Source organism: Megascapheus bottae, chromosome 37 (assembly GCF_031878675.1).
Source record: "Megascapheus bottae isolate mThoBot1 chromosome 37, mThoBot2.hap1, whole genome shotgun sequence".
Taxonomy (NCBI): Eukaryota; Metazoa; Chordata; class Mammalia; order Rodentia; family Geomyidae; genus Megascapheus; species Megascapheus bottae.
In genome coordinates, this window is record NC_143545.1 from 5,898,029 (window position 1) to 5,920,481 (window position 22,453).

Here is a 22,453-nt window from a genome sequence, read left to right on the forward strand (position 1 = left end):
GGTAAACTGAACACTAACCAAAAACCTATACCTAACCATAACACCGATTTGACCTGTACTCCAATCCTGAACCCTAATCCTAACCCTACCCTAGACCTAACTTGAACACTAACCCTAACTCGAATCCGAACCTAACCCAAATATGAACCCTTACCTAATACCTAAACTGAACCTGAAAACCCAGACTAACTCTAAACTTAACGTGAATACAAACCTGAACTCTCAATATAACCCAGACCCGAACATTGTCCCTAACGTTAACCAAACAGGAAGCTGAAACCACAAATTCTACATCATTCTGAAGAGCCTGGCTGTCCTTGCCAGAAAAGCCAGGCTCTGGCGATTCCAGAGCTCTGAGGAACACAAGTGTGGCCCACACAAGGAGACAAGGCAGGTGGACAAAGATCTGCTCTGTGTGCAGTGCTCCTTCTCTCAGGAGCACGAGTCTCACAGCCACCATCCCATGGAAACGGCTGCTGAAGAGCAGCAGGAGGCCATTTGCAAGCTGATGCGCACCATCTGGAACAAGGTACAAGAAAACAAGAGGAACATCCACAAGAACAGGAGACTCATCGTCCAGTGGGTTCGCTATGTGAACCTGTACAACCAAGGAGGTTTTTGCAATGCTAGATCGGGAATGCCACGAAGAGGAAAAGCAGCATTCAGAGACTTCTCAGCCAAGGAAGACAGGGTTTTGGCAACTAGGCCAAATGGAGAGCCAGATAATTAAGAAGAGGCGCCAGCTCCAAGAAACCTACCAGGAGCTGATCCAGACATACCAGAAGCCAGACCTGGAACTTCTCCAGGCTGTCAAATTAACACAGGAGAGTTGTAAGGGAGTGCTGGTCTTCATCCCTGGCCCTCTGAGGCCACAGGTCCATACTCTTCCAGTCCCTGGAATACTGAAGATATTCAGCCAGTACCAAGTGGGCATTTCCTTGTGAGAGGTTGCCTGCAATCAAGATGAGCTGCATGCTCCTCCGAGAGGTTGGAGCCGCCCCTGGAGACGCACTTGGGAATCCTGCTGAACACTCCATCCACTCGACCGCCTTTGGGGCCCAGGTCTTCAGCTTGGGGAAACATTACTGGGAGCTCAGTGCCAATGGTTCTTCCACCAGGGCTGTGGGAGTCTGGAGGGACTCAGCGGTATGGAGACACCTCCTCATGGATGAATCTCAGGACCTCTTTCTTTCTTAACTATGAAATCCAACACCTATTACCATCTGTTCACCACTTCTCCACTTGTGTGTCACTACATGGAGATTGCCTTTGGACCTTGTTGGTGTCTTCCTTGACCTGGACAGTGGGAGTGGGAGCTTTTGGAATGTTTCCAAGACATCCCTTATCTGGAGATACCCCAGTGGCACTCTCCAATTTCCGGTCAGGCCTGTTTTTTCACAGGGGCAACCCACTGCAGTGAGTGGAGATGCTTTCCAGGTGTTGGGGACTCTTCACCTGAGAACCTGTCTCACAAGTGTTCGCCATCCCAACTCAACAAACAGGTAAGCCAGGAGCTCTCTGGCCTGTGGTCTCAGCTATGGGGAAATGGTGAACAGGAAGATCACAGTCCAGAAGAGACCATGCCAAAACACAAGAGCCTCTTCCAAAAACAAAAGCCATAACAAAGCAACAGCAAACCAACAACACACCCCACCCCAAATGAAACCAAAACCAAAAAGTGAAGGACTCCTCCCCCCTAACCCTAAGCAAAAAAGCAGGAACACCAAAGGAAAAACAAGGAAAACCGTAATGACAACCAAATGAAAGCAACAAATACGCAAGCCAAGTCAGGTTTTGGTCGTTTGGCCCAGTGCAATGGAGTACTTGCCTCGCTGGATCCCATTCCTTGGGACCACATTCCTAGAGAAAGCTGACTGAGATCCTCCTGTTCCTACTTTCCCCATAGGTGAGATGACCCTAGTGCCCTGAGGGCCCTAGTGCTCCTGGCTTCCATGTCTGTTGAGTTGGGATGGTGATATCTTCTGAGATGAAAGCAGGCCTCAAGGGGTGAAGACCCTGCCCAACAGAGGTTGCTAAGGAGTTCCAAAAATAAACTGTAGGAGGATGCCCCAATACCATGCCATACACTCCCTCAGCTATCTTTAGGAAAGACAAGGCAGGATGGATGTTTCCAGCGAGCTTGCCCACCTTGTTTGGTTAAGTCATAAAGTATGAGATGGAGATAAATGAGTTGGGGGAGGAGGAAGGAGAAAAGTAGTTTTGGGGAGGGGTGTCTCAAGTCTGAACATCCTAGCTACTCAGGAGGCTGAGATCTGAGGACTGCAGTTCAAAGCCTGCCTGGCAACTACAGGACCTGAGACTCTCACCTCAAAAGAATCATTAGAAAAATGGGAAATTGGGCTTTGGCTCCAGGGGTAGGGCAGTAGCCATGAGCTGTAGTTTAGGGACATGGCCCAGAGTTCAAGCCCCATAACCCACAATGCAAGCAAGGAAGCAAAGAAACCAGACAAGAAAAAGGCCAAAATGGGAAAAAAAGGAAGAGCCTTTTGGCCATGGGGTCAAACCTCACTTTCACTGAAAATTCCCCTGAAATGGCTAGTGGTCAGAAGCATTTGCCTGAAAAAGGAATTGAAAGGTGTTGTTGCTGTTGCTGCAATGTAAATTCCAGCACCTATTGATATGTAAATCAATTTCCTGGCACAGGTGCATCGTTGCAAACCCTTCTGGGGGCCCTGTCCATCCCAGCATAAATAAGAGCATTGGTCGGCCTATCAGGCCTCTCGGAGAAAGGGCCACCCCAATGACACCTTCTGTGTTGGGAGCTTGGATAGCACCTCTGAGTGTGAGAACAATAGGATCTGCCCTTTTCATTCTTGTTCATCTTCGCTTTGGTCTTTTATCTGGTCAGTTGTTGGGTCCGTGGTTCGTTCAGTCAGTAGGTCAATCGGTCTCGGGCGGTCAATCGGTCTCGTTGGTTGTGGAGCTTGTATTGCGCCATTGAGTGTGAGAGCCGTAGGATCTGCTCACAAGTTGTTGCCATCCCAACTCAACCAACCGGTAAGCCAGGGGCTCTCTTGCCTGTTGTCTCAGCTATGGGAAAGGGTGATGACTGTTCTAGACAAACCTGAGGTCAAGCTGCCTGGGGCAAGTTGCATTAGGGATTAAGGATTTTAGGAGTTTCATTAAAAGTAACTGGGCAAAGAAAATGTTAGTGTCAACGCTTGGCATAATGAAAGTGCTAACAAAAACTTACCTATTGTCATATTTTAAAAGAATTTCCTTCACATATAATGAGGCTTATTGTTGCCCAAATTTCTATGTGTCATTTCACTGGATAGTTTGAAACAACACAAAGAAGACTTCATTTTTAATAGGATTTCATGATCAGATCTAACTGTAATATAGATAGGAATTATTTTCTCTAAAGGCAAGACAAAAGAATGCATGTCTTTCTACCTCTTCCTACGTCACTTCATTTGTTACTCCTGGGACTTGAACTCAGGACGTGGGCATTGTCCCTGAGCTTTTTGTCCCTCAAGGGTTGAACTCTCTATATAACTTAAACCACGGTTTCACTTCCAATGTTTTTCATGTATTTTTATTGTAGTTAATAGAAGGGTTACATGATATTTGCCAGATAGAAGGTGCATTCATTCACATACATTGATACCCTTTCTCATGTCTTGGTCCCCATGCTCCACCCACACCACTCCCCCCCCCAACTTGTTTGTCCCCCCTTCCATATCCAATTTCAAATAACCAAATACAAATATATCCAATATATCCGATTACAAAGTGAGATACTGTAACAATATGAGATAACCAAGGGACAGCAAAACAGATGATAGATAACATAGCACGTTAAGGACAACAATCACTCATTATATGGCTAGTGTTTCTATATCCTAGAGGTCCTTTCATTTAGCATCATACTATATGGCATTATGTATCTAGGTTTTGCTCTATCACAAATCTCTGCTAGAAGAGCCCAAGTTTTCTACTGAATATGACGAATGAGGGAGACCATTGAGCCTATGTTCATTTGCTCTGGCTTACTTCACTTAATGTGATTTTTTCTAAGTCTTTCCATTTTCTAACAAATGGGGCAATGCCATTCTTTCTGACAGCAGCATATAATGCAATTGTGTACAAATACCCCAAATTGTTGATCCACTCATCAACTGAGGGACATCTGGGTTAGGTCCATATATTTGCTATGGTAAATACTGCTGCAATGAACATCATTCTGTTAGTGGATTTTGTATGTCCTTGTTTCTGGAAATTGGGTAGATGCCTTGTAGTGGAATTGCTCAGTCACATGGGAGCTCTATGCTTACTCTTCTAAAAAAATGCCATACTGCTTTCCTTAGTGGTTGAATGAATTTCCACTCCCTCCAACAGTGTAGTAGTGATCCCTCCTAGCCACATCCCCTCCAGAAGCTGTTGTTATTAGTTTTCTTGATCCTGGCCATTCTAACAGGCGGTGAGGTGGAATCTTAGAGTTGTTTTGATTTGCATTTCTTTTATGACCAGAGATGTTGAACATTTTTTCATGTGTCTACAGGCCATTTTTATTTCTTCTTCAGAGAAGACTCTTTTTATGTCTTGGCCCATCTTTTAATGGGATGGTTGTTGCTTAGGAGATTAGTTGTGGAGTGATTCAATTTTTTGAGCTGTTGATATATTTTAGATATGAGGCCTTTGTCGGTTGTATGGTTCTTCTCCCATTCCGTAGGCTTCCTAATTAATTTACTAGCTATGTCCTTGGCAATACCAAAGCTCTGCAATTTAATGCAGTCCCACTTAACCCGCTTTTCTCTAATTTGTTATGATTCTTGGTCCTTATTAAGGATGTTTGGACCTGTGCCAAAGAGGCGTACTGTATCTCCTATTCCTTCTTGGAAAGCTTTCAGTGTGTTGTCTTTCACTTCGAGGTCTTTCTTCCATTTAGAATTAATTCTAGTGCATGGTGACAAAGAAGTATCCTACTTTAGTTTTCTGCAGGGGTTTAACCAGTTCTCCCAGCACCAGTTGTTGAAGATGCTGTCTTTATTACATTCTATTTTTTGGCTTCCTTGTAAAGGTTAGGTGGCCATAGGTCTGTGGTTTTATATCTGGGTCCTCAGTTCTATTCAATTGGTATTCAGGCCTGTTCTTGTGCCAGTACCAAGCTCTTTTGATAATTATAGCTCTGTAATAGATTCTAAAGTTTGGTATTGAAATTCCTCCTGCACTGTTCTTTCTGCTACAAAGTGTCTTTACTATACTGGGTCTTTTATTATTCCATAGGAAATTTTGGATTGCCTCTTCTGTTTCTTTAAAGAATGACATTGGGATATTTATGGGTATTTTAGAAATGAGGCCTTTGTCCGTTGTTTGGTTGGTGAAGATCTTCTCCCACTCTGTAGGCTTCCTGATTAGTTTACTAGCTATGTCCTTTGCCATACAAAAGCTCTGCAGTTTAATGCAGTCCCACTTATCCAGCCTTTCTCTGGTTTGTTGTGATTCTTGGTCCTTATTAAGAAAGTTTCGACCTGTGCCAAGGAGGCCTAGTGTATCTCCTATTCCTTCCTGTAAAGTTTTCAGTGTGTCAGCTTTTACCTCCAGGTCTTTGATCCACTTGGAGTTAATTCTAGTGCAAGGTGACAAAGAAGGATCCAACTTTAGTTTTCTGCAGGTGCTTAACCAGTTCTGCCAGCACAACTTGTTGAAGAGGCTGTCTTTCTTCCATTCTATTTTTTGGCTCCCTTGTCAAAGATTAGGTGGCCATAGGTCTGTGGTTTAATATCTGGGTCCTCAGTTCTATTCCATTGGTCTTCAGGCCTGTTCCTGTGCCAGTACCAATCTGTTTTGAGAATTATAGCTCTGTAATAGAGTCTAAAGTTTGGAATTGAAATTCCTCCAGCGCTGTTCTTTCTGCTAAGAAGTGTTTTTGCTATACGAGGTCTTTTATTATTCCATATGAAATTTTGGATTGCCTCTTCTATTTCTTTAAAGAATGACATTGGGATGTTGATGGGTATTGCATTGAATTTGTAGATAGCTCTTGGCAAGATTGTCATTTTCACAATGTTGATTCTTCCAATCCAGGAGCATGGGAGCTTTTTCCATTTCCTTAGTTCGGCTTTAATTTCCTTTTTTAGGGTTTTAAAGTTTTAGTCAAAAAGGTCCTTTACATTCTTAGTTAAGCTAATTCCTAGGTACTTTATTTTCTTTGAGGCTATTGTGAAAGGAGTTTCTTTCCTGATTATTGCCTTGTTCCTCTCACTGCTGGCCTAAAGGAAGGCAGTTGATTTTTGAGGGTTGATTTTATAACCTGCTACTCTTCCAAAGTTTTGAATCAGCTCAAGGAGCTTGGGATTAGAGTCTATAGGATTCTTTAAATACAGAATCATGTCATCTGCAAAGAGGGATAGTTTTATTTCCTCTTTCCCTACTTGGATCCCCTTTATGCTTGCTTCTTGCCTTATTGCACTGGGTAGGAATTCTAGTACTATGTTAAAGAGGAGTGGAGAGAGTGGGCATCCTTGTCTCGTTCCTGATTTTAGAGGGAATGGCTTTAGATTTTCACCATTAAGTGTAATACTACCAGTAGGTTTCTCATACACAGCCTTTATTACATTGAGGAATGTTCCATGGATTCCTAGTTTCTCCAGAGGTTTTAACATAAAGGGGTGTTGGATCTTGTCAAATGCCTTTTCCGCGTCTATTGAGACAATCATGTGATTTTTTCCTAGCTCCTGTTGATGTGTTGAATTATATTAATTGATTTGCGTATGTTGAACCAGCTTTGCCTGCCTGTGATGAATCCAGTTTGATCATAGTGTATAATTTTTTTGATGAGTTGTTGTAGACGGTTGGCCGGTATTTTGTTGAGAAGTTTTGCATCGATGTTCATCAAAGATATAGGTCTATAGTTCTCTTTCTTTGATGAATCTCTGTCTGGTTTGGGGATGAGGGTTATACTGGCTTCATAGAATGAGTTTGGTAAGGAATCTTCATTTTCAATTTCGTTGAAGAGCTTGAGGAGTATTGGTGTGAGCTCTGCTTTGAAGACCTTATAGAATTCAGCTGTGAATCCATCTGGCCCTGGGCTTTTCTTAGGTGGAAGTTCTCTAATTGCCATTTCTATTTCAGAGCTTGAAATAGGCCTGTTGAGTTGGCTTAGTTCTTCTTGGTTCAGTGTGGGTATGTTAATATTGGCTAGGAATTCATCCATTTCATCTAGATTTTCAAATTTGTTGGCGTAAAGGTTTGAGAAGTATTCCCTCATGATATTCTGGATCTTGGTAATTTCTGTCGTGATATTACCATTTTCATCTGCGATTTTGTTCATTTCGATATGCTCTCTTCTTTTTTAGGTAAGATTTGCCAAGGGCTTGTCAATTTTGTTAATTCTTTCAAAGAACCAACTCCTTGTTTTGTTGATTCTTTCTATAGTTTTTTTGGATTCCAAATCATTTAATTCTGCTTTGATTTTGCTTTCTTCTACTGAGATTAGGGTTGGTTTGTTGCTCTTTTTCCAGGAGCTTAAGGTGAGACATTAACTTGTTGGTTTGCAATTTGTCCAGCTTGTTGTTGTAGGCACTCAGCGCTATAAATTTTCCTCTGAGTACTTTCTTTGCTGTGTCCCAAAGGAGTTGGTATTTTGTGTGCTCCTTACTGTTATATTTCATAAACTGTTGGATTTCTGTTCTTATCTCTTAGATGACCCATTGGTAATTCAACAATGTGTTGTTCATTCTCTATGAGTTACAGGGTTTTTGTTGGTGGAGATGTGTGTTCAGTTCCAGTTTGATGCCTTTGTGGTCTGAGAGTGTGCATGGAATAATTTCTGTGTTTCTGAATCTGTCCAGGTTTGTTTTATGGCCAAAGATGTGATCTATTTTGGAAAATGTTCCATGTGCTGCTGAGAAAAACGTATATTGTGTTGTTGCTGGGTGGAATATTCTGCAGATGTCTGTTAGATCTAGTTGGTCTATATAGCTGTTCAGTAATAAGGTTTCTCTGTTGAGTTTTTGCCTTGTTGATCTGTCCATAGGTGAGAGTACTGTGTTAAAGTCACCAACAATCACTGTATTTTGATCTATGTATGGTTTCAGTGTAAGTAAAGTTTGCTTGATGAAGTTCGGAGCTCCGGGATTGGGAGTGTAAATATTTAGGATCGTTATGTCTTCCTGGAGGAAACATCCCTTTAGCAGTATGAAGTAACCTTCTTTGTCTTTTGTTACTAATTTTGGTTTGAAGTCTATTTTATCTGATATGAGGATGGCAACTCCAGCCTGTTTTTGGGGGCCGTTAGCTTGGTAGAGTTTATTCCAACCTCTCACTTTCAAAAGACGATTGTTTTTTTGGGTAAGATGTGTCTCTTGAAGACAGCAGAACGATGGCTCTTGCTTTTTGATCCAACTAGACAGCCTATGCCGTTTAATTGGGGAGTTAAGTACATTGATATTGAGAGTTAGGATTGAGAGATATTTTTAGGTCCTACGATTTTTAAAAGCTTTTATTTGGGCCTGTGTCTTGACAGTTCTTGTGGTCCTTAGATGGTATGCTGTTTGGGTTCCATTTCTTTCCCTATATTGCATTTATTTTGGTTTTCTATGTATAGTACCTCTTTGAGAACTCTCTGTAGTGTTGGTTTTGTTGGGACATATTGTTGCAGCTTTTCCCTGGAATGGAATGTTTTTATTGTTCCCTCAGTTATGAATGAGAGCTTAGCTGGGTACAGTATTCTTGGTTGGTAGTTATTTGACTTAAGGGCATGATGTATATGCTTCCAGTCACTTTTTGCTTGCATGGTCTCTGGTGAGAAATCTAGGGTTATTCTGATTGGTTTTCCTTTATAGGTTACTGAACCCTTTTCCCTGGCTGCCTTTAGGATCCTTTTTTTGGTTTCTATTGATCCAGTTCGGGTAACGATGTGGCGGTGGGATGTTCTTTTCTGGTCAGGTCTGTTTGGGGTTCTAAAAGCTTCTTGTATCTGGATGGGTCTGCCCTTCTGGATATTTGGGAAATTCTCTGAGGTGATTGCCTGAAGTATATTTCCAATACCATTGACCTCTTTCTCCACGCCCTCCTCAATACCAATTAGCCTTAAATTAGGTTTTCTAATTGCATCTTGGACCTCCTGAAGCACTCTCTCATTTTTCCTAGATTTGGATTGACTCATTTTCTGTTCTTTCTCTATAATAACTAAATTATCTTCAGCCCCCGAAATTCTCTCCTCTGCATTGTCTTTCCTGCTATCAAAGCTATCTACTTTATTTTTCATCTCCCTTACTACTAATTGCTCATTTTTGATGCCTTGCATCTCTTCTTTTAGTTCATGTATGGATTTCTTTAGCTCCTTGATTTCCGTTTGAGTGGTGAGCTCAGTAGCTTTATTTTCTTTGAACATTTGCTGGAGTTCGGTCACCTTTTTATTTGTGGATTCTATGAATTCATCCATCTTTCTTTGAAAAACCTTTATTATGGTCTCCTTTATGGCTTCTTCTTTTTCACTTATCACCTGGTTTATGGTTTCCTCTTGTTCAGCTATGGCTTCCTCCCTTATCTCTTTCTTCATATTTTCACATTTTTTCATTAATGATGTTTATCAATTGCATTTGTAAAGCACTTGGAAGACTCTCCTTTAGGTTTGCCAGTGACTGTTCCATTGGCTGTTTACATTGGGTGGGGTGGGTGGGGGATGAAGTTTCTTGATTTGACATTTTTCTTGAGTTTCTTGTTCTGCCCATTTGAAAATGGGAGCAAGATTAATACTAAACACGATTATAGTTTTTCAGATATAACCAACCTAAACCTCTGTAGCTGGCAGACTCTAGATTTTCACAAGTTTTGATTGGTGTTATCACTCTTTCTTTTTGTGCAGTTACTGACCACTCTAATAATCCATTGATAAGCGATTTATACCCAAAACAATAAGCCTCTCAATCCAGTCTCTATTGTCTTTAAGTCCCTCTGAGCCTAGAGAATAATTCAACACCTAGATATACAGTGTTGCTCAACAGCTATCAAGTTTAGATCCAAGCAGTATACGGGTTGAAAGACGAGCAGAGGTCCAGAGATAGAAAAATAGAATGAGAGAGGTCAGGGGGTAAGTATGTAGCGTATTTGAGTACAAAGTTTGGAAAGTATTAGAATAAAACTTATGTGTTGCTGCACGACTAGCTTTTAGCCCAACCAGTGGCCTCACAGTGGACCATGGGATGGATCTGCGAGCTTCCGTCTGGGCGCGGTTGGCGGATGTTTTCCTGTGCTGCTTCCAGGGGGCGGCCCCAAGCCAAGGGTCTGGGGATTGAGAGTTTCCGGGGCTCTCAGCAGGACCAGCAGGAGACCCCTCTGTTCCCAGGGGCGGGGCCCAGCTGGGGATGTAGGCTCCAAGGGCGGAGCCGCGCCTTTTCGGTTCTCAGAAGGTGAGCTTGGCTGCTGGTCGGCCCTTCAGATCCCTGCTGTGGTTCCACTGCTTTGTCAGAGTCTGTGACTGTGGGAGGCCCCTCGGTGGTGTCTTGCTCAGGATTCCCAGCTGGAGGATGCCCAGCTCAAGAATTGAGGGGGGACAGATGCTGGCTCCTATTTACCCGCACCCCCTACCCACTGTTGTAAGGCAGGGTCCCAAAGCCCTCCACTCTCCAGATCCAGTGGCCTGGGAGAGGAGCCTGGTGGGCGGCTGGGAGCTGGGACAGCTCTGCCTCCCCTGGTGGGGTGCTGAGTCTTAGGGTCTGCCCGCTATTCAGACTCCAGTAAGAGGGCTGGGGGTTGAGCCCGTTGGGCAGGTGGGAGTTGGGACAGCCCCGCCTCCCTTGGTGGTGTGCTGGATCTTATGGGTAGCCCGCCTGTCAATCTCCAGTCAATGGCCTGAGGGAGGGGGATATTGAGGGAAGGGACAGGATTCTAAATTCCTTGCCCCCCTGCTCCCACCAGTCTTTCTCGGGCGGGGTGTTGGGGTCTGAGTTAAGTTCTATTGCTTGGCACCCGCTCCGCTTTCCCGATGTGTTTGGGGACGTGCCCTATTACTCACGCCTCTGCATCCGTCTGCGGGTGTTCCATGGTGGCGGGGAGTCTTTCACTCCCCTCGGGTCTCCGCGCTGCCTGTGTTCTGCTTCTGGGTTCCGCTGCTTGCTGTTCTGGTTCCACATCTGGGTTCCGCTGCTTCCGCTTTTCACGGCTTGGTCCGGCGCCAGGTGCCGGTTTCCGCGGCTTTCCGCTGCTTTCTGAGGCTTTCCGCGGCTTTCGGGTCTTGGATCCAGCGGCGAGAGGTGGGGGAGGGGTCCTCGCGTTCCGAATTCTTTGAGAAAGTTGGATGTGAGCTTTATCTGGATTTCTTTTCCAGTTTGAGTCCTTCTCCGTTGCTTTTTGAGTTTGTTTTTGTGGATTTCTTAAGGTAGTTTGCTCGTGGGACTCCCTGGTTCTCTCTTTTTGCCAGAGAGAGCTAGGCTGCGTCCCTATTGTCTCGGCGCCATCTTCTCTGGAAACCCATAGTGTTTAATTTATTAGATGAGTTGTTGTAGATAGTTGGTCAGTATTTTGGTGAGAAGTTTTGCATTGATGTTCACCAGGGAAATAAGTAGATAGTTCTCTTTCTTTTATGAATCTCTGTCTTGTTTGTGGTGAGGGTTATACTGGCTTCATAGAATGAGTTTGGTAAAGAGCCCTCATTTTCACTATCCTTGAAGAGCTTGAGTAGTATTGGTGTGAGCTCTCCTTTGAAGACCTTTAAGGATTCAGCTGTGACTCCATCTGGCCCTGGGCTTTTCTTCGGTGGAAGGTCTCTTATTGCCATTTCTATTTCAGTGATTAAAATAGGCCTGTTTAGTTGGGGAAGTTCTTCTTGGTTGAGTTTGGTTATGTTAATATTGGCTAGAAATTCATCCATTTCTTGTAAATTTTCAAATATGTTGGCGTAAAGGTTGGAGAAATATTCCCTCATGATGCTCCCGATCTTGGTAAATTCTGTCGTGATATTACCATTTTCATCTGTGATTTTGTTTATTTCGGTATGCTCCCTTCTTTTTATGGTAAGATTTGCGAAGGTTCTGTCAATTTTGTTAATTTTTCTAAGAACAAACTCCTTGTTTTGTTGATTCTTTCTGTAGTTTTTTTTGGACTCCAATTCATTTAATTCTGCTTTGAGTTTAATAATTTACTTCATTCTACAGGAATTAGGCTTGGTTTGTTGCTCTTTTTCCAGGAGCTTAAGGTTGCACATTAAATTGTTGGTTTGCGATATTTCCAATTTGTTATTGTAGGCACATAGATTTATAAATATTCCTCTGAGTAATGCCTTTGCCGTCTCCCAAAGAGCTGGTATTTTGTGTGCTCTTTTTTGTTAGATTTCATGAACTGTTGGATTTCTGTTCTGATGTCTTCGATGACCCACCCATTGGTGATTCAACAATGTGTTGTTCAGTCTCCATGAGTTACAGAGTTTTTGTTGATGGAGATGTGGTTCAGTTCTAATTTGATGCTCTCTTGGTCTCAGAGAGTGCAGAGAATGATTTCAGGGTTTATGAATCTGCCCAGGTTTTTTGTATGGCCTAAAATGTGGTCTATTTTTGAAAATGTCCCATGCACTATTGAAAAAAATCGTATATTGTGTTGTTGTTGTTGCTGGATGGATTGCCTCTTCTATTTCTTAAAAGAATGACATCGTGATATGATGGGTATTGTGTTGAATTTGTAGATAGCCGTTGGCAAGATTGTCAATTTCACCATACTGATTCTTCCAATCCAGGAGCATGGGAGGTTTTTCCATTTCCTCAGTTTTGCTTGAAGTTCCTTTTTCAATATTTTAAAGTTTTTATCAAAAATGTCCTTTACATTCCTAATTAAGTTAATTCCTAGGTACGTTATTTTTTGAGGCTATTACAAAAGTAATTGTTGCGCTGATTGTTGCCTCATTCCTCTCACTGTTGGCATAGAGGAAGGCAGTTGATTTTTGAGGGTTAATTTTATACCCTGCTACCCTTCCAAAGTTTTAAATCGGCTCAAGGAGCTTGGGAGTAGAGTTTATAGGATTCTTTAAACACAGGATCATGTCATCTGCAAAGAGGGATTGTTTTACTTCCCCTTTCCCTATTTGGATCCACTTTATGCCTGCTTCTTGCGTTATTACACTGGCTAGGAATTCTAATACTATGTTAAAGAGGATTGGAGAGAGTGGGGATCCTTGTCTCATTCCTTATTTACTGAGAATGCCTTTAGCTTTCCACCATTAAGTATAATACTAGCTGTGGGTTTGTCATACGCACCCTTTATTATACTGATGCATGTTCACCAACCATACAATGGACAAAGGCCTTCTTCTCTGAAGATGAAGGAAAAATGCCCTATAGACATATGAAGAAATGCTCAACAATTCTGGTCATAAAAGAAATGCAAATCAAAACAACTTTAAAATTCCACTTCACTCCAGTTAGAATGGCCAGGATCAAGAAAACTAATAAGAACAGATGCTTGAGGGGATGTGGCCAGGAGGGATAACTACTACACTGCTGGTGGGAGTGTAAACTCATTCAACAACTATGGAAAGCAATATGGCATTTCCTCCAAAGTCTAAACATAGAGCTCCCCTATGACCCAGTACTTTCACTACTTGGCATTTACCCAATCATCCGGAAAAAAGGACATACTAAATCCAGCAGAACAACAATGTCCATAGCAAAGATATGGAACCAACCTAGATGTCCCTCAGTTGATGAATGGATCAACAAGATGTGGTATTTGTACATGATGGAATTCTATGCTGCTGTCAGAAAGAATGACATCGCCCCATTTGTTAGGAAATGGAAAGACTTAGAAAAAATCATGTTAAGTGAAGTAAGCCAGACTCAAAGGAATTAGGCTCAATGGTTTCCCTCATATGTCATAATCAGTAGAAACCTTGGGCTCTCCTAGCAGAGATTTGCAATAGAGCAAACCCTTGATACAAAAGGCCATATAGTATGATGCTAAATGAAAGGATCTCTAGTATATAGAAACATAAGCCATATAATGAATTATTGTTGTCCATAAGGTACTATGTTATCTCTCATTTTTTTGCTGTCCCTTGGTTATCTCATGTTGTTACAGTATCTCTCTTTGTTACCTGATTTATCGGATATATTTGTATTTGGTTATTTGAAATTGGATAGGGAGGGGGGAAACAAGATGAGGGTTGAGGGTGGGTGGAGGGAAATTGGGACCAAGACATCTGAAAGGGTGTCAATGTATGTTTATTAATGCACCTTCTATCTGGCAAATATCATGTAACCCTTCTATTTATTACAATAAAATATATTAAAAAATTATCTTTTGTTTAGAACTGATTATATATAATGTGTAATACATATTTTAAAAGATTTATATTTACAGTATTTTATAATATGTATTATATATTACATATCATAGACTGAGTATGACATATATAGTATATTATATATAAAATATTTTTATGGAATGCTTTTCTATAAATAGTATATATTTTTGTTATTTAAAATTACAGTGTTTCCAAAAAATCATGTGCTTCTTAAACTATTGGCATATAATAATAACAATACAATATAATTTTGTAATAAAAACTAGGTGAGGTGAGAATCTAGAGCCAGTGGAATGCATTTTGGAATGGAAGTTGAAGCATCATTGTGTTCTAGGATCATGGTTCTCACTGTTGACAAAAGCTGAATGTATGTCTACCCTGACATAACAAGGGCAAATGCATGTAAGATATTCACTAAAATCATCTGCATAGATCACAATCCAGAATAGGTGGGAATTAAAAACTATCAAAATATCAATTGCATTACAATGGATGAGTAGAATCTTAGAACAATTATTTAATTGAGCAGTACAGTGATGAGACAACATAAACCACCAAACACACAACAGTGTAGGTGATACAACTAAGCAAAATGAGGGCATATGATACACTTCTGTTTATGTAGGACTAAAAAACTGACCATGTGCTTTTATCAGTAGCTTCTGTCTATGATCCCAGCTACTCAGGATGCTGAGGTCCGATGATAGTGGTTTGAAGCCAGCCTAGGAAAAGTCATGAAATTTTGCTCATAAATGGGTATGGGAATGATCACAATATTTCTTTCATCCAGAAATGTCTGAACTGATTCAGGACATTTGTTATGAAGGTCTCATAAGCCTTTTTGTTTGGTCTGATATCCAGAAAGTCTGGGGCCTTTTGCCTTCATATACCATCAGTGGTTCTTTTTTCTGTAGTTATTAGAGAACTAGCTCTCAAATGTCAAGAAATCTTGTTTATAACTCTGGTTTGCCAGCTAAGCTGAAAGGTCATGAATTTTACTTTCTCAGTGTTACCAAAGGAAGAAAAACTGTCATAATGGCTTAGTGTGTGTATCTTGACTGAGATTTTCTTTAAGTAGATTAAATAGGATTGTTGCCAGAAAAATTACATGAGACTTAGCATTTAGTGTAATACAGGTGCTTGATGTGAGGCAATTCACTGTTTGAAAATGTTTCTCAGTAGCACATACAACATGGTGATAAATGAATAAACAATAAGGAGCAGAATTTTCTTATGAGAGTCAACTATAGCTGGGCACTGGTGGCTCATACCTGTAAATCCTGGCTACTCAAGAGACTCTTTTTTCTTTCTAATTATTTGGAGTTTTATACACTTTACTGCCTGGCTGGCTTTGATCTGAAATTCATTTCAAGAGAATGAGATCTGAGGATAAAACTTCAAAGCCAACTCAGGCAGGAATGTCTATTAGAAACTTTACCTCAAATTAGACACCAAAAATCCAGAAGTGTGGCTCAATTGGTAGAGCACTATCCTTGAACAAAAGTGCTCAGGGACAGTGCCCAGGATCTACGCTCAAACCCTAAGACAGGTAGACATATATAAGCAAAAAACGTGAAACACCGGCCGGGAGTTTGGCCTAGTGGTTAAAGTGCCTCCCTAGCATGCATGGAGACCAGGGTTCGATTCCTCGGGCCACATATATAGAAAAACGCCAGAAGTGGTGCTGAGGCTCAAGTGGTAGAGCTCTAGCCTTGAGAAAGTCCAAGGACAGTGCTCAGGCCCTGAGCTCTAGCCCAGGACTGGCAAAAAAACCTGAAACACCAAACAGAATGACATTGCAGATGTATCAAACATCAATCATCTAATAACAAGGAAAACCAGTATTGGAGTTACTGCCTACCTCTAATCATGTCTTTATCTTATATTTCTTACAAATTTGTTGTGGTTTCACATATTGCAAAGTGTATGATTTGGTGACTTAGAATTTTGGATTGTGGGGCCGGGAGTTTGGCCTAGTGGTAGAATGCTTGGCTAGCATGCACCAAGACCTGGGTTCGATTCCTCGGTATCACATACACAGAAAAAAGCCAGAAGTGGTATTGAGGCTCAAGTGGTAGAGCTCTGTCCTTGAGAAAGTCCAAGGACAGTGCTCAGGCTCATCCTCCTAATCAGCTAGGATTAGAGCTTAAGTTACTGGTCCTTGGCTTAACCTACAATTTGGCACTGATTTTCTATTTATATTAATTCCTTTTCTCCATGTATTTCCTAATTAATATTTTTATTGAGTAGTTTAACCTATTAGTTCTACCTAGATTTTGTACTCTTTTTGTGTGCGTGTGTGTGTGTTTTTACTTTCTTGGGCATTTCATTGTACATCTTTAACTTATTACAGTCTAGCATTGAATCTAATTTTATTACAATTATAAGGTATTATAAGATATTGTGTTATAGAATCAACAAGAGCTGCCTAGCTCTTGTATCTTGTGTAATACAGCACAGCCCTGTCCTCTGAAATTAGTGGTGTCAAAACATCACCATCATCAACATCAAAACAATAACCACAGTCCCGATAAGGTCAGGGACATGGCTCCTGTGATACAGGACTTGTCTAGCTTGAATAAAGCTCTGTACCTACAGCATTTTCAAAACAGATGCCAACATAAAATGATTGTAGTAGGGCCAGGGTTTTAACATTGCATACACCGAAACAACCTTGTTTTCATCCCCAGTAGAAAAAAACAAAATCTATGAACTCCTGGATTTGTGCACTTTTTTCCCTTTGTGGATAGGTTATAAACATTACAATGCTTCTTAATCTTTTAGTTCAACCTACTAACCTTCCAAGATTTTTAAATAATAAAGACCATTCTTGATTATCTACCAAAGTTATTACAATTTGTGGTTTCAGTTATTTTATTCTGCTTGTAGGATTTCTGTTCACATATTTTGAAGTATGAAATCTGGGTTTTGATTACTACTATCCCCACCCATGTTTTTTGTCAGTCCAGGTGCTTGAACTCAGGGTCTGGGCATTATCCTTGATCCTCTTTTGCTCAAGGCTAGTGCTCTACCCTTGGCCTACATTGTCATTTCCAGCTTTCTCTGTGGTTAACTGAAGGTAAAATCACACAGAGTTTTCTGTTTGGGCTGGCTTTGTATCATGATCCTCAGATGTCATGTTCCTGAGTAAAAAGGATTAAAGATGGATGCCAATTCTTACTCTTTTTATGTTCCTGGGAAAACATTATTTATCTTTTAATTCTGAGAGGTATTTTCTACCAGATAATAACTTCTAGGCCCAGAGAATTTTTTTAAAATTCTGGTTTGTTTTTCCTTGTAGACTTCACTATTTCACTAGAAAATATGTGGCTGTTTGCATCCCTTTTATATGTAATGTTTCTAATCCCCAAAGACTTTTTAGACATTTTATTAAGTGAAATAAGCCAGACCCAAAGAAACATCCATGATTTCCCTCAATAGTAATTCTTAGTACACACCTAGGACTCTCCTAGCAGAGGATCACAAAATCTTTGTAGATATGGTCATATAGGATGAGGGCAAGCGAAATGAACTCCAGGATATGGAAACAAGAGGTTTATCTTGGGAATTGTTGTTCTTAATATACAATGTGAAATTATTTCTGTTCTCTTTTTTCCCTTGTGGTTTACATCATGTTGTTACTGTATATGACATTGTTATGTAGCATTTTGTAAATGCATTTATTTGAAAGAAGAAAGGGAAAGTAGAAAAAACAAGATGATTGGGAGAGGGTGGGGAAAGAGAAAAATGGGAAAAAAACCTGGGAAGGGGTAACAATGTTCAAGAAGTAATTTACCCACTATCCACGAATGTAACAGTTACCCCTGTATATATCACCGTGGAAATAAAATACAGTAATAAAAAAAATTCAACAGCAACAAGAATATAAAAGACATTTTTTAATTTCAAGGGTATTATTATGTAAATTTGGCCTTAGATATCTTTTCATTAATTATGTTAGAATATTCTGTTTCAATCTCAGCATGTATAAGTCAAAAATAAATCAAATTTGGGAAAAGTTTGGCCAGAATTTCTTCAGAACGTTTCCATCATTTCTTCTGTGCTCTGTTTGAGAACCAGGTAATTACTTAACCAGTTCTTTCGTAAGATGAACATCATAGCATTATGTTCTTCTTTTGTGGTCACGGGGCTTGAACTCAGGGCCTGAGCAGTGTCTCTGAGAATATTTTGCGCAAGGCTATTACTCTACTTCTTAAACCAGAGATCCTCTTCTGGCTTTTTGGTGCTTAATTACTATTTAAAAACTTAAAAGCTTCATGGACTTTTCCTGCTTGGGCTGGATTTGAACTGTGATTCACAGATCTTAGGCTCCTGAGGAGCTAGGGTTACAGATGTGAGCCACCAGTTCCAGCCAGCTAATGTTCTGTTCATATTTGGGTTTATTTTAAATAATTTCAATGTCTATGTCTTTAAGATAGTCAATATTTATTTTGATATATTTCATCCTTTCTCAAATTAATCCAGTATATTTTGATCTGAATATAGATTTCATCTTTGATAATTGAATTCACTTCTTTTTCTTTTTCTTTTGTCCTGATCTGGGACTTGAATTCAGAGCTTGGGCACTGTCCTTGGAATTTCTCAAGGCTAGTGCTCTACCACTTGAGTGTCACAGCACACTTCTGGTTATTCCTGCGTATGTGTTACTGAGGAATCAACCCCAGAGTTCTTGCATGCTAGGTTAGACAAGCACTCTACCACTGGGCCATGCTCCCAACCCCATTCTTTTTATGTATTTTCTAGCTTTCTATTTCATGTGCTCAAGCCTGGCTTTGCCTTGCCTTTTTTGCCTTTCCTTTCTTTTTTGTTCTGGTAGCAGGACTTGAACTTAGGGAATCACACTCTTTCTTGGTTGTTGGCTCATGGCTCTACTATTTCAACCATGCCTCCAGCTTCTTAATGCTCAGGCTGGCTTCAAACATTCATCAGATCTCAGTCTTCTGAGTAGCTTGATTACAAGTGTGAGCAGTGTTCACATGGCTTTGAAATTTTTGCTTTGTTTGTTTTTAATTGTTGTTATTTTAAGTCAGATCCTAGATGTTTTTCATTTTGAAGGGGCTTCTGGATAGTTTGAGAAAAAATTATCCGTGTTTATGTTTGATATTTGTTCTTGGATATGTTGAAGATATTTGGGAAGTTGATTCTTTTGGGTCATGATTTAAATTTTATAAACAAGGGCCAAAGAAATGTTTCATCTAGAGTTAATTATTTACATATTACTGAGGCCAAACCCTTGTTAGTATTCCATAAACTATAAAATTTTCCATTTGGGGGATTTGGTTAAACACATATCTTGGCATTTTTGAGGTATAAACATTGCTCTCCTAATAATTTCTGTTGGATTTTTCCAAAGCCTTGGGTAATTTCCTTCTCTACTTGGTTAATTAATAGTCAAATGAAGATTGTAGGCATCCTTCTGGAGTTTCTGATCGTTGTGTGTTTGTGCAGCTCTCTCCTCTCCTGTGCTCTTATAACCATGGAAATATTTCCAAGATTCTCAGATCGTCTTTCCTCTGAGTGATTGGTAGACACCCAGGCCAAGGTGTGTGAAGACATCCAATGAAGTCAAACAAATGCTCTCTAATTAAACAGGAGTCTATAAGGTTTTGAGGACTTTATATTTTTCTCTTCCAGTGTGTGTGTGTGTGTGTGTGTGTGTGTGTGTGTGTGTGTGTGTGTGTGAGAGAGAGAGAGAGAGACAGAGACAGAGACAGAGACAGAGACAGAGACAGACATCCCCAGACAGAGAGATAGAGAGAGAGAGAGACAGAGAGACAGACAGACAGACAGACAGACAGACAGAGAGAAAAATCCTTCACTTCTTGAAGCTGTTTCATATCTATTTTGTTTATTTTCAGATTTATTGATTAGGAGGTAAGATAAATCTATAATCTTCTGGGTTTTTTTCTTTTGTTGCTGTTTTATTTTTCCTTTGTGATAGTCCTGGGGCTTGAACTCAGGGCTTGGGCAGTGTCCTTGAGTTAGTGCTCTACCACCTAAACTATACAAACAGGTCCAAATTTTCAGTGATTAATTAGAGATAAGTGTCTCATGGAGTTTATTGCCCTGGCTGGCTTTAAATTCTAATCCCCAGATCTCAGACTCCTCAGTAGCTAGGATTACAGACATGAGCCACTGGTGTCTTGCCATAAGTTCATATTATTTTACTCTATTTTTATATACATGGAAATAAAAATTAACTATAATGAGAAAGTGATGACATGTAAATTGTCAAATGAAGTGCAGAAACTAACATTTATTGACTGTGCCTGTCTTGGGCTCTGCTCCGGCACCATTAGCTCAGCCAACATATGAGAGTAGCCACCATATGAGAGTAATACAATGAACTTAATTTATAGTTAAAGCAGATCCCAGAGTGTTTTATATAGCCATTCATTCTCTAAATGGCAGAGCTAAGAATTAAACCTTAGTCTGCTGACAGAGTGCAGTCTGGTTTCTTGTAAAAAGACATCCTCATACTAGACATTTATTAAAGACTTTACACTAATGAATTCACCTACTTGAAAGTGCATTGAAAGCTAGGCATTGGAGGCTTGCATTTGTAGTTGTAGTTGCTCAGGAGACTGGGATCTGAGTACAAAGCCAGCCCAGGTAGAAAAGATCATGAGGCTCTTATTTACAAGTAACCATCACAAAGCCTGAAGTGGAACTTTGGCTCAAGAATGAAGCACCAGCCTTGAGTGAAAAAGCTAAGAGTCAGAACTTTAGCTCTGAGTTCAAGCGCCAATACTGGCACATACACACACACACACACACACACACACACACACACACACACACACACACACTTGCACACACAGATGTCTGAGCAGTCTATCCTAAGCTTGCTTCATGGAAGCTCGTGTAAGACCTGTTTTTCTCATTATAGTCAATACCTCACATAATTTTACGAAGAGAATAAATGAGAAATTGTTATGGATCTAAAACTAACTAAAATATGATGTATGTATGTATGTATGTATGTAGGAAGGTATGTATATCTCTACTTTCTTCTTTAATTCAGTTTCATTTTTCTTTGCCATTCCTGGGCCATGAACTCAGGGCCTGGGCAATGTTCTTGGACACTTTTTGCTCAAGACTAGCGCTTTGTCACATGAACTATAGCACCACTTTCAGCTTTTTCTCTGTATGTAGTACTCAGGAATTGACCCCAGGTGGTTTTGCATGGTAGGATAGTACTATACCACTAGGCTATGCTCCCAGTCTCCCCTGACTTATCTTCTACTTATCTATCATCTATCATCAATTTTCCTGCTATGTATCTATCTATATATCTATCTATGTATCTATCATCCATCCAACCATTTATCATTAGTCTTTTTGGTATCTATCTTCCCTCCATAAATCCACCTATCATCCATCTATGTACCTGTCTATATAGGTATGTATGTACACACGTATGTATGTATGTATGTATGTATGTATGTATGTATGTATGTATGTGCATGTGTGTATGCATATATGTAGGTATGTTTATATATATGTATGTATGTATGCATGTATGTATCTCTCTGTCTGTCTGTCTGTCTTTCTGTCTGTCTATCTATCTGTCTATCTATATGTCTATCGGTCTGTCTGTCTTCCTGTGTGTCTCTATTTTCTATTGTCTGTTTTTGCTATTCATTTGAAATTCTCATGTTGGTATGTTAGACACTTTTTACTGATTAGCCAATGGGTATATTTCTTTCTGAATATTAAAATGTGATGTGGTACATGTTTTTCACATGATTTATTTGAAGAACATACCTGAATTATTGCTGTTCACAGCCAATTCAGAAATTGAATAATTGCATTGCTCAATGCTACTTGATTTATACTGACCTAGGATAGTGTCTTATAAATCTATTTCCTTTTTAAAATTTATTTTATTATTTTTTCCAGTCCAGGGGCTTGAAATAAGGGCCTAAGTACTGTTCTTGAGTTTTCTAAAGTCTAGAACGTTACCACTTGAGTCACAGCATCATCTCTGGCTTTTTTTGTTTGTGCCACCAAGGACTGAACCCAAGTTTTTGTGCATGCTAGGCAAGCAATCTATCACTAGGCCAAAATTCCAGCCCCTCTCTTTCCATTTATATGATAATTTTGTCCTGACACAGGGAAGACACAGACTTTGACCTTTTCAAATGACCCAGGAGTAGCTGATTTTGGAAT

The 22,453-nt window shown here is 40.2% G+C and overlaps 1 pseudogene; it reads left to right on the forward strand.

The window, feature by feature from the left end:
* The first annotated feature begins 963 nt into the window (after positions 1–963).
* LOC150042148 (vomeronasal type-2 receptor 116-like) overlaps positions 964–22,453 on the forward strand; it is a 42,024-nt pseudogene continuing 20,534 nt past the window's right edge.